The sequence below is a fragment of the Phalacrocorax carbo genome, chromosome 10, assembly GCF_963921805.1.
Source record: "Phalacrocorax carbo chromosome 10, bPhaCar2.1, whole genome shotgun sequence".
Lineage (NCBI taxonomy): Eukaryota > Metazoa > Chordata > Aves > Suliformes > Phalacrocoracidae > Phalacrocorax > Phalacrocorax carbo.
This window is the reverse complement of record NC_087522.1, coordinates 23209708-23226601: the sequence shown is the minus strand read 5'-3', so window position 1 is coordinate 23226601 and position 16894 is coordinate 23209708. Positions and strand designations below refer to the sequence as shown.

At 42.1% G+C, this 16894-nt stretch overlaps 1 protein-coding gene across 1 annotated transcript in view; it reads left to right on the top strand.

The window, feature by feature from the left end:
* Nucleotides 1-6615: 6615 nt before the first annotated feature.
* LOC135315274 (cytosolic phospholipase A2 beta-like) overlaps nt 6616-16894 on the top strand; it is a 50973-nt gene continuing 40694 nt past the window's right edge. The window contains exon 1 of the mRNA XM_064462477.1: nt 6616-6770. The gene's annotated coding sequence lies outside the window, so the exon portion shown is untranslated. The remainder of the gene's footprint in view (nt 6771-16894) is intronic.

Here is a 16894-nt window from a genome sequence, read left to right as displayed (position 1 = left end):
GCTAGGCTAATGGTTTACTTGAAGTGGTTTTTGTTAGTTTTAATTTTGATTTAGTTTAGTTTTGTAGAGTTATACCGTAGGAACCTGAAAATGGCTCTTGTTTCCATGTGGGTAATTTTGAGTTGGGTTTGCTATTACCAAAAAGAATGCACATGACGCTGCTTTGGTTGTGCTTGGTTAAAAGTAACATCTGCGGCACCAATCAGCTAGTTTGACCATGTCTGTGTGTAAGCGAGCTGGTAGGTCACAGAACAGGCAAGACTGGCTACAGAGCCAAGTGTCAGCTAAATAGACCAACTCTTATCACTGAGCAGGAACGAAAAACTGGGAAAAGCCATTAGCATCACGCTAGCAGAACACAGGTATCTGTAGAGCATTCTTGTTCAAACCCAGCCTGCTCGACTTTCAATTTCTGGTGATAGGACTTGCAAAATGAGAGACATCTGTGATTTGGAGGTTACCTCCCTGTGTGACATCTGAGAAGTACACAAGTGACAGTGCAATTTGTACGTAGTGGTGTATGTAAGTAATGCAGCTTGGCTTGGAGTGAGATGAAAGGGCAAATCTTTCAGTCTAATCTGGTTCTTTGTGAGAATCTCCGTTGCAGATTAGATAGATGTTAAATTAATAAATACATACGCTGATTAATCTGCGTTTGTTCATGAAATCTGGGTGCTAAGCCTAAAAATTCAAGCATTAAGCAGTGGCTTAGAAGTCACACCTTGACACTGCAGAAATTGAGAATGACCATATGAGCTGGGCTCAGTGCATTTCACCTGCTGATCAGTCCTCAGTTCCCTGCCAGGCTCTGAGCGCGACATGAATACTGATCTACTGTACTGATCCTTTGTGACAGTACTGACAGAATATTGCTAATACTAGATTAAAATCTGCACATAGATAAAATATATTTATCCTTTGCTTCAACCGTGTCAGCCATATTTCCTGTTGGTCTTCAAAGCATCTTCGTTGAGGAGAATTGGCCTCACCCTGATCGATGCCACACAAACAAGCCCACTCCACAATGACTTACCGTTTAAGTATGCAAGGTACTGATTAGATAAAATAGAAAAACATTGGAAAAATGTACGTAAGAGGAATCCATCAAGGTTAACTAAATTCAAAGATACTACCTCTGCCTCTCAGGGTCCCAGAACCACAAATTACAAGAGTCTGGAAGAATAATCCGGAGGACTACCTCAATGGATTTGTCCTGTTCTGGCATTCTCCTGTGGATATCTTCTCTGACCATTGTCAGATCCAGGGTGCTGGGCTAGGTGGTCTGCTGGGCTGAAGCAGAGAAATCAGTCTTATCTTTTAACATGATTGCCGTGAATTTGGTAACTCTTATGAGTGAGTCCTCCTTCAAGTTTCCAGGAATCATATATCAAGTCCTGCTTCAACAGACAAGGTGCATGATAGACGCCTCCCTGCGTTCATGCTCTGGCATGTATCCCATGCCTGCTTGTTCCTAAATCCTACACTTTACTGCAAAGCAATAGATGAAGAGATACCTCAGCAACTGAGAGGAGAAAATAGGGCTTGCTCACGTGCTGTGATGATGAGTGGTTAGAAAATGCAGTAATCACACAGTGATTAGGAAAGAAAGCAAGCACAAGCAAAGCAGAAGAGATTTGCCTAAAAATACTGTAATTTGCTTCTTGTATGGATTAGGAATTTTTCCTTATCTAGATATAACACTTTAAATGTAACCTCAAAAAGCTCAGCAAGGGGAAATTCTCATCTGTTTCTCATGTGGCAACAGTCATATATTTCCATTGGTTGTGTCAGGGATTTAATCTATGTTTTTCTTCTTTCCAGGGTAACATATATGATGCTGATATTCTTGGAGGCAGGAATTTCTAGATGAGGCGTGCCCAAGAAGAATAATCTTTTTCGGTTTGGGGTGTCAAAATGGGTTAGGAGCCGCTGAACCGTGCACAGATCATGTAGCATTTGAAAGTCAGAAGTGAACCGTGGGTCTTCCCATGCAGCACCATAGCCATGCAGGACTTAGTGCGTTCCCCTTACTTGTGACAGAAGTAGCAATTCCTAAAGGAGGAAAAATTAATTTAGTGTCTTTCTCACTTGTCGGAGACCTGATTGTTACAAGTGAGCACCAACTTGCAGTAAACCCTCCCTTAAAGGCCTGGCACGTGGCTCTGGGCTGCTGCCAATAGGCTGAAGAAAAGAGCGCGCTGCTTTAGCTTTGGGGATGTTCCAGTGGAGCGTGCACTATCTGTTGGAAAGTGGAGCATGACGATGCTATTTTCCAGTGGAAGGTATGTTTGGAAGGCCCTTATTTGCCGATAAGGGTGTGTTTATATCTTGCAAGAAAAGTTTCTAAGCGGCAATTCATATGGGGGCATTCTTCTCACAATTGGACTGTTGTTCTGAGTAATATCATGGTCTCCTTTCTTACAGTATATGCAGATGCAATTTAAAAAAATCTTTGCCGTGTATCGGTTAAAGTGTATCTGGCTGCAACTTTATGGTAAATATTCATATTCCTGTTTGTAGTATGAGGTAGGTAAATGTTAATGCTGTAAAGCCACCTGAAGCCTTTCATTGTTCTGATAGCCTTCGTAGCCTTTGCGACTATTTTCTGTAGGATGGATTATAACTCAAGAACACACATGCATGCTACCCTTCCCTGTAAGTTCAGGATCAAGTGAACAATCCTGCTTATGGGTCCGTGCTTACAAACAAATATATGAAACAGGCTGTGCTGGAGTGCTTATTAGTGATTGATTATTGTGACCATGTTCAAGGCTTTAAATAAGAAAGTTCAGGTACCCTGGAGATTCCCGCTGAATACCTGATCATCTTTTATACACTAATTTGAATGCTAGAGACATAGTGGCTGGTAAACACAGCTGTTCTGGTGAGGAGGGTGGTTAGAGAGCGACTTCATTCAGTTTGTGGGTTATCTTGCATCTGCAGGTAGGCAAGACAGTCAGACATTGAGATGGAGTTCAACTGATTAAACCACTGACACCAGCTGAGACACTATTGAAGAAAAAAATATATTCAAACTAAAAAAGTGATACAGACTGAGCGTGCTCTATTCTACTAGCAGGAAATGCGCAGTGCAAGGACAACACATAGTGGTCACAGTTTGCAACATGGGAAAATTGGGAAACAGAAAAAAATTCTTCACAGTGAGAGTGGTTAAACACTGCAAGAGGTGCTCAAGGAGGTTGTGGAATCACTGTCTGTGGACATTTTTGGCTGAAAAAGAGGAGCAACTTGATCTGACTTTGGAAATTAGTCCTGCTTTGATCAGATGTTTGGATGAGATGACCTTGAGGGCCCTTTCCAATTTTTCGGGATTCTAAGAAATGACATATTCAGGTTCTCTTTCCCCAGTATGAAGTGCACTTGCCTGAAATAGAAAGGCTGGCTCATGAGCTGTGAAACATGTTTGATTATCCTTTTAAATGGTATACACCACTCATGCATTATATCCACAGTCAGAAGAGCAGGTAGAGGAACGTGTGACTTGCTTTAGCAAATGTATGAATAACTCAGGAGGGGATGCAGTATCTCTTCCTGTCTTCTGGAATGTGTGCATGCCTTGGGCAACATCTTTCAGAGAAACTGAGGGATAAATTTAACCAGGCAGTGAATGACACAGTTTCTGCCAGTTCTGCTGAGACAGGTGTTCGGGAAAGCTTCCTTTCTTAGAAGAAGAAAGTACATGCTGGAACTGAAATATTTTTTTTTTGGGAGAAACAGATTCCAGTCTGAGAGGAGCTAGTAGAGTTTTGAAAAGATGCTGCCCTTGGACCTGGCAGGGAAATAATTCCATAGAGCAGTTACAGACCTCAAGGGTATCTTTAGGATGGTTTTAATGAGTGAATACTGTGAGTACTGTAGGTACAAGTCAAAGTACAGCTAAGTGGTGGAAGAGGTGTGTTGACTAATGAACTGTGGCCCCTGTGCAGACACCCGTTCTTACATTTATGTTGTTCTGTTTGTTGTTCCTCCCTAAAGATTTACAAACCCAGGAGAAGCAGCTGGCAAGTGGCAGCGAGTGCGCCTGTGTATGCCACCTACAACCTGTCTTCCATCCACAGCTGTCAGTGGTGTTGCGTGCATAGTGCTACAGAACCAGAGCCCAACCCTTGCTTTGAAGTGATCAGAGATTTCTAACAGCTGTACGAAACCCTGTCAGAGTGCAGTTTTCGTTGGCTTGTTCTGGAGCAGTGCAAAAGGTGACGACTAAGAAAACGGCACGTGAGGCTGAGTTCTGACTGGTGCTAGGAGGTGGTCGTGGTTCCTGAGCAGGGAGCATTCAGTCATACTCAGGCCAGAGCTGTCTTCTCTCTCCGGTTCCTTTTCTCTTTGTTCCATTTGCTTTCTGGGTGTTTTCATTGTTTGTGTCTACCTGATTAGCTATACAACAGACAGCAGACACAGATGATCATGTGTTGAGGCAGGTAATACCAGTCTACCTTTCAGTTCACAAATTTAAGAAAAATAGTTCGAACCTTTAAGAACATGGAAGAGTGATTTGCTCCCTGTCCTTTGCATGTGCAAGTTTTCCCTTCCTCTGGATTCAGAGGAGAGTAGAATTTTGTGAGAGTAATTTATTACCCTTCTTCATTCTTTTCAGTTCTCCACATAAGGCTATTTGGCTTTCCAGTGCTTCTGCTTTGCTTTTATTCTCCCTGCAGAAGAGCATAATTTTGCATTATCAATGAGTATCAGTCCAGACCTCAAAGGAATGCAATTTCCTGGGCTCAGGAAGGAATCCAGAGGTTAGTCTCATAAATCCTGTGTATGCTCTGTGGCTGTTCCAACTCTTAGCCAATTTTGGCAGCAGGGTCATTTTATCTAGCATTCACATAGTAAACCACATTTCTTTTATGACCTCCTAGCCAGCTGTTCAGGCTAAATCATTGCACATACAGTCATGCTTGTGCATGTCTCCTCTGCTTTCCTGTTATTCTGTCTGTAGAATGGTGCAAAATTCACCTTATGAGGTGGTGTTCCTGGAAGACAGAGCCTTGTGCCACACATAAAAAATAGGGAGTGATTTTTCTGTGGGTCGCCACATTGCACAGATCACAGAGTCAAGGAGATTCTAGCTGGAAGGTGGCTTAGTGCAAGAAATGTAGTTATTCTGGGAGCAGATAAGTGTCTGTGGCCTGTAAGGATGGTTCCTCCTTGCTGTGGTCCCTGGTTCTCCAGTGCAAGGTTCCATGTGGAGACAATCAGGAATACTTTGATCTCTGTGAGATTTTTGTTCATGTGTTCTAGGTTTTCATTAAAGAAGTATAAAAACTGAAAGCATATTTAAGTACGTTTTCAATTTTTTCATACCTCTGAAAGTGATAGTATCAGGTCATGTGCCTCCAAACAGACTTTTCAGCAGAAGGGTTAAAAAAGGAAAGAAAAGGTCTGGTTTCTCAAAAGCAATTCATCATCTAAAAAACGTTTCACTGAAATAGGAGATGCTTTGATGTGCTTAGATGAGCTTAGATCTTGTGACGTTGTTTGCTTGGCTCCCAGTTCTGCAGCACCCTCAGCTTTGACTTCGTGCAGGCACATCAGAAAACAGAAACATCAGGCACAGCATGTACATACCTCCACTTCCAGGGAAGAGCCACAGACTATCCCACTATGCTCTTCTGCTGCTGCCCCCAGGGCAGCTAAAGGCCTGAGCTTCTGATGTTTATCCTTCCTTGGTCCTTTGTTTTATTCTCCTCTTATTTTAGCTGTTTCACTCTGTTAAGTTTTCTGAATTCTGCTTTTCTTTCTTTCATCATGTCTGTCATAAGAATGCCAGCTTTATTTTGACCTCTCATTGTTGACAAAGTTTGTAAAATGAGTCCTGTATCTCTTATTAGAATGCAGATGATCAGATTATGGCGATGAGGTACGTTGAAAGGAAAGGTATTATCAGGTCTCAGGCTTTAGTCCAATTAGCAGGCTCTCAAACTACAACATATTTCAGTTAACACTTATGTCTCTGTGAGTCCACTGGCTGTTTGGCCTGCTGCTGCAACCTGAATCATCTCTGGGAACAGACTGTATCAGAGAAGGAAATGCCTGGTGTATTACTGCAACAGAGAGGAGATTCTGTATCAGAAAGATTTAAAGATGATACTTGCTTCAGGGCAGAGGGGCTCGCTCAGTGCTTGTGGTACTTCTTAAGCCCTTCTTGTGAAATGAGGAAGAAATGGCAGGCCCAGCACAAAGTCTTGTTGCAGAGGTGGGTAAAATATCTGTATGTCTGGAGCTGGGCTTTAAGAGTATGGAGATGCAAATGCTGCCATGGCAAGGATTCCTTCAGGGAAATAGGGCCCTTTCTTACCTTTACCATTAACACGTGACCGTCTAATTCCATACGTGGATTAAGTTTGCCTGAGAGAGAGGATGTGTCCCTGCCAGCTATGGATGTCTGATGTATCCTTGGCTTAATACCATCCCACAAAAATCACCAGCAACTTCTGAACATTAGTCTGAATTCATAGAGGTTTTCTGACAACAGAATACCTTCTGCTCTCGTAAGTGGGTCTTCTACCCCTTTCAGAGGAAAGGAAGGGTCTCTTTAGCAGTATCTGTCTGCTCTAAAGACTTCTTGTTCCTACTCACCAGGTGGAGTCCTGAACGCTGTCTCTAGGACTTTTGACCATGAGCGACTATGAGACCAGATGTCACACATCCTGAAAGGCCTCCACTTCAAATTAATGGAATTTTACACATCCACAAATATTAGATTGGTGCCAAAGTGATCAGCATCTTACAGAAATGAATGCCGAGTGAGTACAGAGATTAATTTTTCCTCTTCCGATATTCTAGAATCGTGATTTACTGGATAGGTATCAAGTCAGTAATGGAGGAGTGGGGGCTTATAGACTGTGGTTAGAGCATTTTTCTGGGCAGATATTAGGTGTAATGGTTGTTTGCCATTGAAAGTCCATTCTGCTTGTAGTCTGAATGTTGCTCTGCAGTTTCACTGTTACATTGCCTTCAGCTGACCTTTTGCACAAGAACACACTTCATCCAAACCCAGCAGAAAGATGAAATACTTTCTTGGCTGTGGAAGAAGGTGGCTGTAAAAGAGACAGTAATTAAAGATACAGGGACAGGCAAAGATCAGTAGAAGCATATTTATAATTATATATATAGGACTATATCAGTTCCAGGTATTTGCTGCTGAAAGGAATATTTGTTCGTCAGATAGTCATCAAAATCTGCTTTTAGCTCCAGCAGGTTTGAAATTATGTCCGGTTGATGCTGCATATTTCATTGTATCAGTTGGCGCTGTTGGAAAGGAAGGGAAATGAATGCACTCCATTCTCTTACTTGGATACAGCATGTTAAAGATAAGCTTTGGTGTGAGATGATTTAGTTCTTCTATTGCTTGCTTAAATAGAATATTGTGTTTTCACAAAGGAGGTGTAGCAGTTAGTCATGAGAATTGGAATAGGCTTCCAGCTCTGAAGAGGAGGTCAGAAAGTGGCTTTCCAGAGTAAAAAACATTTACAGTTGCAGAAACAATAGTATACACATCCTTTCTGAGCCTTTTCAGAAGGCTCAGCTACCCCAGGCAGATCTCACACAGTAGGTTTAGACTTTTGCAATTGGCCCTTACCCCTACCTTCTCCTGGATCTCAGGCACGTCAGCTGTGCAAGCTGCAGCATCTCCCCTGCACTGTGCTGTGCCATGTCGGATGGTCGCCGCTAACTTGCAGCACAGTGTCAAGGACTCTCCTGACATGACTATACCAAATATCTCCCTGAGTAATTGCTTTGCTCTCAGGAATGCATGGAAAGAAAGGAACTTGAAACACCTTTTTTGTCCTCTGAAGGAACAAATTTTGATGTTAAGGAAGGCCTATGCCTACCATCACAGACTCACAAAGGGACTGTAACCACGTGACTTCACACTCTTCATTTTTTTTTCTTAACTTTGCAAATGGATTAGCTGTAAATCTGCCCAGACCTTTGCACAGCCACAGCAGTAATACTTATTATTATGATTGTTGAAATATACTGCTAAGTCTCACAGAGACGATCCAGCTGGCTGTGTATTTCCCTGAATATTTTAGTATTATAAGAAAGTATAAAGTCCCCACTGTCACAGAATTTGAGGTTCCATTTATACAATCAATGCAATGCAATTAGGCTCCTCAAAAACACGGAACAGGCAAACATAACCTTCAGTTGATAGCTGGGAACACATGCCATATGCTGAAGAAAATATGTCCTGGAAACTCTAATCAGAGTCTAAATGCAGGATGCTTTGGTTTACTTTGGCATGCAAGGATTAGAGAGAAAATACTTCAGTGATTTGGGTGTATGATTGTGGTTGAGGCTTTGGTAGAGAAGAAGGACTGATGATTTTTCTCCAGTCAGACGTGTTGAGGGAACCTTTTAGCTATGCACACCTTCTGTGGACTCTCCCAAACATGTATCCCAAATGTGTATGTCCCTGTTCCTTCCTTGCATGTTCCTTTCAGATTGCCAGCTTTGCAAGGTTTGATTCTATGTCTTCGCTTCTGAAGTGTCTTGGGAGTGAACAATGATGGAAGCACGTCTAGTTAAGGGAAAGAATGGGGGTTACGAGCAGAGGGGTTCCCAGCTTGCTTTTCAGTGTGATTGCAGCCATACTAAGCTTTTTGCAGGTCCTCCAGAATGCTACGTAAGCAGTCACTGCAACTGAAGTCTGTATTGTTTCAAGGGAACAGCATAAGCACTTTGACATACAGCTGTTTTGTTTAATTTGACCAGATGACAACCCCCTTTAGATGCAGACTACAGCCAGTTGTAATACAGGTTTTTTTTCAAGCATGAAAAATTCTACCATAAATATAACAAGCTTTACACTTGGGAAGATGGAGAGGAAAATTTTATCGTCACTGTGTATAACTGTGTAATCACTGATAATCATTCTCCTTCCCAGCTGTAAAGGGTATGCCTTTTTTCAGTGTATACTGTGACACTGAAATGCTGGCTGAGTGAGTGTTTTGCTTTCTAATACGGACGATTCTCTTGGCAGCAGGGGGACATTCTGTAGCCTTTATTACAAAACCTTACTCCTTTAATCTATGGGCTTCACCCCCTCTGTACGGCTGCCTCCAGTCCCTACCGAGGCCTGCCCATGGACAACGCTTCCATTAGCAACGTAAATGACATGGAAGGGTGCAGCCCATGAGTCACAGCTAAGAAAGCTAAGGAGAAAAAGCGTGGGTCTGAATATGAAAGAGAGCTCAGCTGCTCAAAGCGTGGTCGTTGCACCTTTATACCAGGGAGACATGTACACTGTCCTCCCTGTCACTGTAGCAAAGTAAAACTTAGAGGTCACAAGATGGCAGCATAATCTCACTGGTCAGGGTGACAAAATTTGAGGGATCAGGTCATTAATCTTCCTCAACTCAACCCCCTATTTTGAACAATCAGAAAGTCCCATGTCTAACTAGCTACCTATGGGGCTCTAAACTACTATGTATATAGGTGAGACTATTATGTGTGTAGGTGAAAATCCTGTTGCATCACTTTTTGAACTAACCTGTTCAATTTAAATTCAGATGCGCTGTGATAGTGTTGAAACAAATTGCTCACCTGGAGTTCAATACTAAACAAAAAATGACACCAGCATGTTACCTAGCTAATCAATACAAAAAGTAACATTTATGAGACGTTAACTTTGTGAGCCTATGCAGCTGAGAGTCGTTTGTTATATTTTCCATTCCTTTCTGCTCTTGAGAGCAAGATACTCTGAACCCTGCCTCAAAATACACATTTCTTACTGAACATTAATTTTTTTACAGTAGTACTGAGTGACTATATTCTCTGTGAAGAGCTTATTTATTGTATTATTCTTTCTGTTTATGGAATGTGTAAGTAATCTGTATTCGGTTTCCATCTGCCTGTTTGCCTGCCTCCTTCTCTGTCTCTGTGTCTCTCTTTCAAAGAAATCTGCCCATTCTTACCGTTCTTCATGAGCTGTACCTTTCAAATGTGCAGTACTTGATTTGGAAAAAATGAACTGTGCTAGGGGAAATGATTCATCGCATCAGTCACCATATTATATAATGCAGAGTGATAACAACTTCTACTGAGAACATTTCTAGCAGCAATATTCCCACTTGTGAATTTAAATGCTTTCCTCAGGAATGCCTGTAAAAATAAACAGACGTATCTGCATATACTTGGAAGGAAAACAAGCCATGAAAGCAAGGCAAGAATCTATTAATTTTCAAAATTCATTGCAATTTGTTTGTGGTGTTACTGCAGAATTAAACCATAGATAGTTAGGTGCACCTTGCAGCTGCACTTTTTTAAAAAGAACATAGAATCATAGTTCTACCTGTCGTTTGCATCTACCAGGTGAATATGATGTTTGGCACATGTGCGAACTGTGCTTACGGGTATTTACTTGCTGAACTTACAGGTACATTTTCAGAGGATGCTTTTACAAACATTAGACTTTTGAGCATATGCTGAAATCCCAAATGGTCATTGGCTTTGGTTCTGTGTGCCTGTTCAGATGGCAATTGTTCTATCCAAATTTACTCTCACCAGTCATGATTGTTGCATCTGAGCACCCCTAAGCTAAATTTAATAAAACAAAAGAAAAAGCAGAAAGTTCTTCTTTGCCGTTTCCATTAGCATGTAGTTTCCAGCCTAAGTAGTTGGCCACATGGTGTCACTGTGTCTTAGGGCAGCAAATAAAGCCTTTAGCAATTCCTAGTTCTCAGAGTATCCCAGCCGTGTGATATTATCTAAGGAGACGCTTCAGCAAAAATGACAAGGTCACAGAAGCTTCGCTATAGGAGTGTTTTAGGAAGATATTTTGTACAAAGCATCTGTTTCCTGGCTCCTTGTATCTCTCCCTGGAATACATCAGAAATGTTTTTAGCCCAGAAGCACTTGTTCTCCAGATGTCTGCATTTGGGAGCATGCTTATATGAGAAGCTTTATCTTAAATTGATGCAAGCCAGAGATTTAAAAATTCAGTGGTGCTGGACTCATCCAAGGCTTTAGTCAGAGTCCCTTTTGTCATGCCCTTCTGTCTTTGTATATCTGAATGCACAGCATCCTTTGGTTCTGCTCACCAGAGGAAACTTGGCCTTATGGAGCTCAGAGCAATATAAACTGCAGCTCCTGGGACCCACAAAAGGCCATTTATTCCCTACTAGTCCTGAAGAATGCTTTGCACAACACATCTGCTCAAGACAGCTGCGCCAAAAGCTGATGTGTTGGGTGTTTCATAAGGAGTTTCATAATGTACAGCTGTAGCAACACAGAAACAGTTGTGTACAGATACAGTATGAGCCTTAGCCAAGAAGATGATATCTAGCTCAGGGCATATTGGAAGACTGCAAAACCTCATGCGGTAATAGGTGTGCAGAAACAGCATGCACTGTTTCTTCTGTAAAATGGTGAATGGGCCTAGAGTAGCAGGCCTAATGCTATGTTCTGATAGTCTGTGTTGGTTAGATGAAGATTTTGTAGAAAGGATAAATGACTGACTCTGGTAATGACTTGCGACCCATGTAGAGTGCAAGGCGCTTTGTTTTTACTGGTAGGTAGTTGCACTGCATTTCCTAAGTCAGTCAGCTGCTCTGCTTTGCGTGAAGCTTACGTTCTGCATAGCTGCTGAGAATGATAGCACTGTTTTTAGATGCATTTCTCAAAAGGCTTTCGCTACTGATTTTGTTTAGGCCTGGAGTTCACCTGTAATATACCTGTTTTGATGGCCATATCTTCAATTTAAGTGCACAGTCAAGTCATGTTTAAAGTTATTAAGTGTATGAAGCATGGCACTCTGAAAATTCTGGGGCCTCAGTATGAATTTTGGTGCAGTGAATTAAGGAAATGGCTGTGTTAATCTGGCCTTGAATGTGACATGAGACTAAGTGCTAAATAAAACCTGGACCGTCAGATCTCACAGGCTACAGCAGAGCAGAGATGCTCTGGGGTATGTAACTCTTGAAGAGACAGCAACAGCACACAGGTTTGGGTTTGGAAGCCCAGAACACATCTGTGAGTAGTAGATGAATTTGTGTTTCCTCTTGTTACTTGCAATGTAAGGACAGCTTAGAAGTCAGGTCAATAATGTTTATATGGTTTTGGCCTGTGATTCCTACCCTTTCCCCCTACCCATTGCTTCTGTAATTATCTTAACAGGAAGAGTTCTCCATTGGCCTCTGTGCTGGTGGTGGCCCTTAGGTTGGGAGCTTCTGCAGCGGGTAAAACATGGTATGGTTCACCCTGGGGAAAGAAGAACCCGGAGCAGGAAGTGGCGCTGAACAGTAATGGAGAAAAGCAGATGGGGCCTACTGTAGGAGAAGGTGGTACGAGCAAACTTGGCAGTAAATCAGGCACATTGCCAAAACAATTTGTCCTTGTTCCTCAAATCCTGGAAATAGCTGACCTCGTTATCTAGACACAAAATGTCTCTTGGTAGTGTGCAAGGGAGCTCTATCATAACTATAATTATCCTAATGGCACTGCTGCCATGATGGTATATAAACTATAAACAGGAAAGGCTGAAACCCACTGACACAGATGAGATGCAAATGAAGGGCTGGTGCCTTTAATATAGGAATATGAATAAGAAATGGAAACTGGCTGAAAAAATCCCTCAAGATTTGTCTCCAGGAACTGTCTTCAAAATGTTTGCTCAAGGAAGAAATGTGTGAAGAAGGGGAAGGACGTGCGTTTCCTCTCCTTGGGGTTTTATGAATCCCAGGCCCTGGAATCAAGGCTCCTTCTGAGACAGCTTTTATATGTTGTTCTGTGCAACGTATTTTCTGGGAAGCTCTGTTGCTCTTCATTTGTCGGAAGAGATACACTCTATATCAGTGCCAAGGGCATTTAGTTTCTAACACTATGAGACTACAGAGTGGATCTCCTTGAAATAATGGGAACCGATTGTCTCTTCCTTTGAACCTTTTTTATAAAGCACATAGACCATCACTGTCTATGAATATGTCTGTCAGCTACAGGCTCCTAATACATGTTTGAGATGTAAAGAAGAGCTTGACGCATGGAAGAAAATGAGATTTTTAAAGCTAAGGCTAGTTATGGTTATTTAGTCTGACCTACACAATGCATGCATTTTTCTTCGTAATCAAGTTCCTAATGTCTGATTGAGCTACACATAAAAGACAATCATTGAGTCTTGATTTAAATTTATCTAGCATGTGGGAGGGAAATGTGGTGTGGGGGCTGAGAAAAGTTAGGGGTCACAATGTGAAAGGAAGGCGTAGGAGGGAAAAATACATAGTTTAGCTGTAACACAGGTTTCAAGGATCAGAAATGGAATTTATTGTCATTTATGGTACTGCAGCACTGCAAAAACTCAACAGAGAAGTGAGCCCCATTTTGCTAAAAGTGGTAAAAGTTGGCAGATAAGCTGTAGACCTTGCTCAGAAAAACCCCTGCAAAATTACATGAAAACCAATGCAAACACCAACACAAATGAGAAAATAGATGTAAAAAGACAGGAGTTAAACAATAATTAAACCTATGAATAAAATGTCATATGTTTGGCTTTCATGGAGAGCAGAGAGGGAGGACTGGGCTAATGTTCTGTGCGTGTTCCTTTGTCTGTTGTTTGGTTGTGCTCCAGTTCATCAAATGCTTGTGCACCTGAGGTGGCACTTTAACTGTGACTTATCCCATTAATATCAGTTAGACTATTGCTGAGAGGAGCATGTGCAAGTGTCTGAGAGGATCAAAGCTTTTGACTTTTGAAATGTATAGCAGAAAAGCTGGTGTTGTCTAACCACAAAACCTAATTCATTAAATTACCGGTAGCTGCAGATCAGGAAGGCGTCTCTGAATCTTTTCAGCATATCCCTTTGCAACGTCAAACAGACAGCTTTGAACTTTCAGAATTTTACTGTAGGTTAGTTTTTGACTGGCTGAATTTTGACTAGCTCCTCTTTGGAGTGGTGAGGGACAGCAGGCATAGTGTAAGAGTTGAAGGTTTTACTCATGTTTGGCACCATACAGGGAGCAGTAAAAACCCCAAGATGCTCTGTCGTCAGTATGTTTGGTGTGAGACACTGTCCTGACACAGACAGACCACATAATGGTGATCGCTATGTATGTCAGAAGGAAGTAAGTGCAGCTCGAACGATCACAACCAGAACTAGAATTAAGAAAACAAACAGGTGTTCCTGTCTCTAGAGGCTGAAATGGATTGGCGTGGGTTCATCTGTACAGTTCTTTCAAAATGCTAGGTATAAAAGGAGTTGTTATAGACAGCTACTAAACTCTGTTCTCATTTAAGAAAGCACCAAATAGCTTTACAGTATCTTTGTTTCTTGGTTGTGCAATGGATACCATAATATATTCTGTTGAAATTATTAATATAGACTTCCTAGTACATAGCTCTATTGAATGAAAATTAAGCTGCCCTGCTCACTACTTCTTACAGACTGTCCCCAGCGCTGAGTGAAACCATTAATTAACTTTCTGACTCCCACTTTGTTCCCCACAGAGCTGAAGGATGTTTTGCTGGGGACAAGTGAACAGCATTTAGCTGCATCTGTAATAAGTAATACAACCATTCATTTTATTTGATTCAGAGTCACATAAGGCTAGACAATGTCCTATGTGGAACAAGAAGCGTCTTCAAGTATGAATTCAGAGGGTGGGACACATTTCTGACGCATGCTGTGGCTGCTGGACATTTGGTGCTCTCTGGATTATGTGGAAAATGATGTCTCCCATGATGCAGATACTTAGTGGGAAAGACGCTAAATTTCTCCTAACATACTGACAGTGTCAGTATGCAATGTTGGGGTTCATAAATGGAAGGTGTCTAAAAGAGATGTTTTCAAATTATAATTATTTGGAAGAAGGGCCAGTAATATTCTATAACAAATCTAGTTTCTAGTTTGTGTTTCCTCTGAGTTACTCCATTTCCCATATCTCAGGTGAACTGGCTGTTGCTTTCATTTCACACTACAAATTGTTCTCTAACTTCCCTAAGATGTGCGGAGAATTTATGACAGAGCCAAGGAGTATTCAAATGGAGCAGGGGGTGCATTAACATTTTAATTCTCATTTCCTCTCTCTCCCCTTTTTCCTGTAAGCAAGAGCTTGCAGTTGTTGCACAAGGCATTCTGTGCTCCACATATCTGTCCATGTTGTCAGCTGTTTGTGTATCAAGTCTGAGGAGGAGGAAGAAATATGAGGTGTGTTAACAGCCAGGTACTTCCCATTCACAGTTTTAACGTACGTGAGGAAGTGTTGTCTGATGAAAAGAGCTGATAATAAGCTTTCTGATGTAACACTTCTCCTTTTGAAAACGTTGATTGGATTCTGTTTTGCTGGGTTGGCTGGTTCTCCAGCTTCATGGAAACCTGCTTGGAAAGTTGTCATGCTGTCATAAACCTCATGGACCCACCCGGCCTGTTCCACTGGCTGCCCACCATTCTGTGATGCTGTGACACTGCTGGCTTCTCCCGGTTACCAAGGGCTACCCCTAGGCTGGTCAGCAGTTGCATGAGCTACCCATGAGATGTCCTTCAGCTGTTGGCCAATTCCTTTGCTTCTAGCTTCCAAGATCTCCTAGCTTTGCAGCTCCTAGCCTGCCCGGGTGACTGTCTGGCCACCCATGTGGTAGCAAAACAGCTATGTGGGCAGGGTCCTGGCACGTGAACTGAGACATCAGCCCAGAAATGTTTCAGTATCTTTCTTATATATGTGAGTGAAACCTTTTTGGGAAGGGTGAGGGGAAGTGTGCCAACATGATTTCCTCTGCGGTATGGATATTCCAGTTTCTAGCAGTGGTGCAGGTAAGTCACGAGACATTTGCGGTTCACAGCTTGCTTGCTAGTACTTGGCTGACAAATGCATTCAGTATGTGTATGGGAGTACACAGTAAGGAAGACCAACAATTAGTGGATTTGAATCATACAAGGCGAGGGTCTCTGCCGCTTTGCAACGTATCTATTGCATGGGGAGAGATTGCAGAGGACAAATTGCCTGCGTTGCAGAGAAGGCACCATTACTGGTTTGTGCTCCGCTGCATTGGCAGGCTGTGGGTGAGGCATGATTCCTGGAGGTATTTATGGGAGAGGTCACCATCTGAAATCTAGTCTTCTGTCAGATCTCTACCCCTGGAAGCTAGAGTCTCTCAGTGAATGGATGTCCTCCAGCCCACACGCTTGATGGCTAGGACCAGGAGACCTGATTTTGGACCTTTGGCACATAGATCTGGATCCTCTGGCAAAGGAGGAAGTGTAGGTAGCTTATTTTAATGTTCCACTATGAACAGACTCAATGTCTCTCATGAACTACACGAAAATTTCCTGGCTTGTTGGCCGTATCATGTCTCGCCTGCTACATAAGCCACAAATGTTGGAGGCCTAAGGTTAAAAACACCCTAGTTCACTGAGATGCTATAAATTTCTGTTGGCTTTGGTACGAGTTTCTATTCTGGGTTCTCAGGTTTCAAGAAGCATTGTACAAAAATCTCAGGAGCTTCAGAAGTCCCAAGGTATTATATGAATTAAGAGGTTAAAAAAGATCTGTGCCTGTGAAAAATCAGTTCTCTACTATAATGAAAGCATTTAAAATTGCAGTCTAGTGTATGTTTTATGTGCTGCTGAAACAGAAGAATTAAAATAGACCTAATGTGCATGCATAGAGACATTCAGATATAGTGTCAGGCTCCATGGATGGCTCAGCCTTGGCACAGGTTAGGGCAGCTTTCCTGGGACCATCTGAGACACTCGGTGGGTTCCAAGCGCCAGGCTCTCTGGTCACACTTCTCTGCCTTCTACACTGGGTGATGGGGAGCAGGTGACAGAAAGCTGATTTCATACTGCTGGAATAAAGCTGAGAGTGCTCTCAGCAAGGTGAATTCCCAGTTGCACTATTAGGAAAACTTTCTGACTTCTTTTTGTCACAAGAA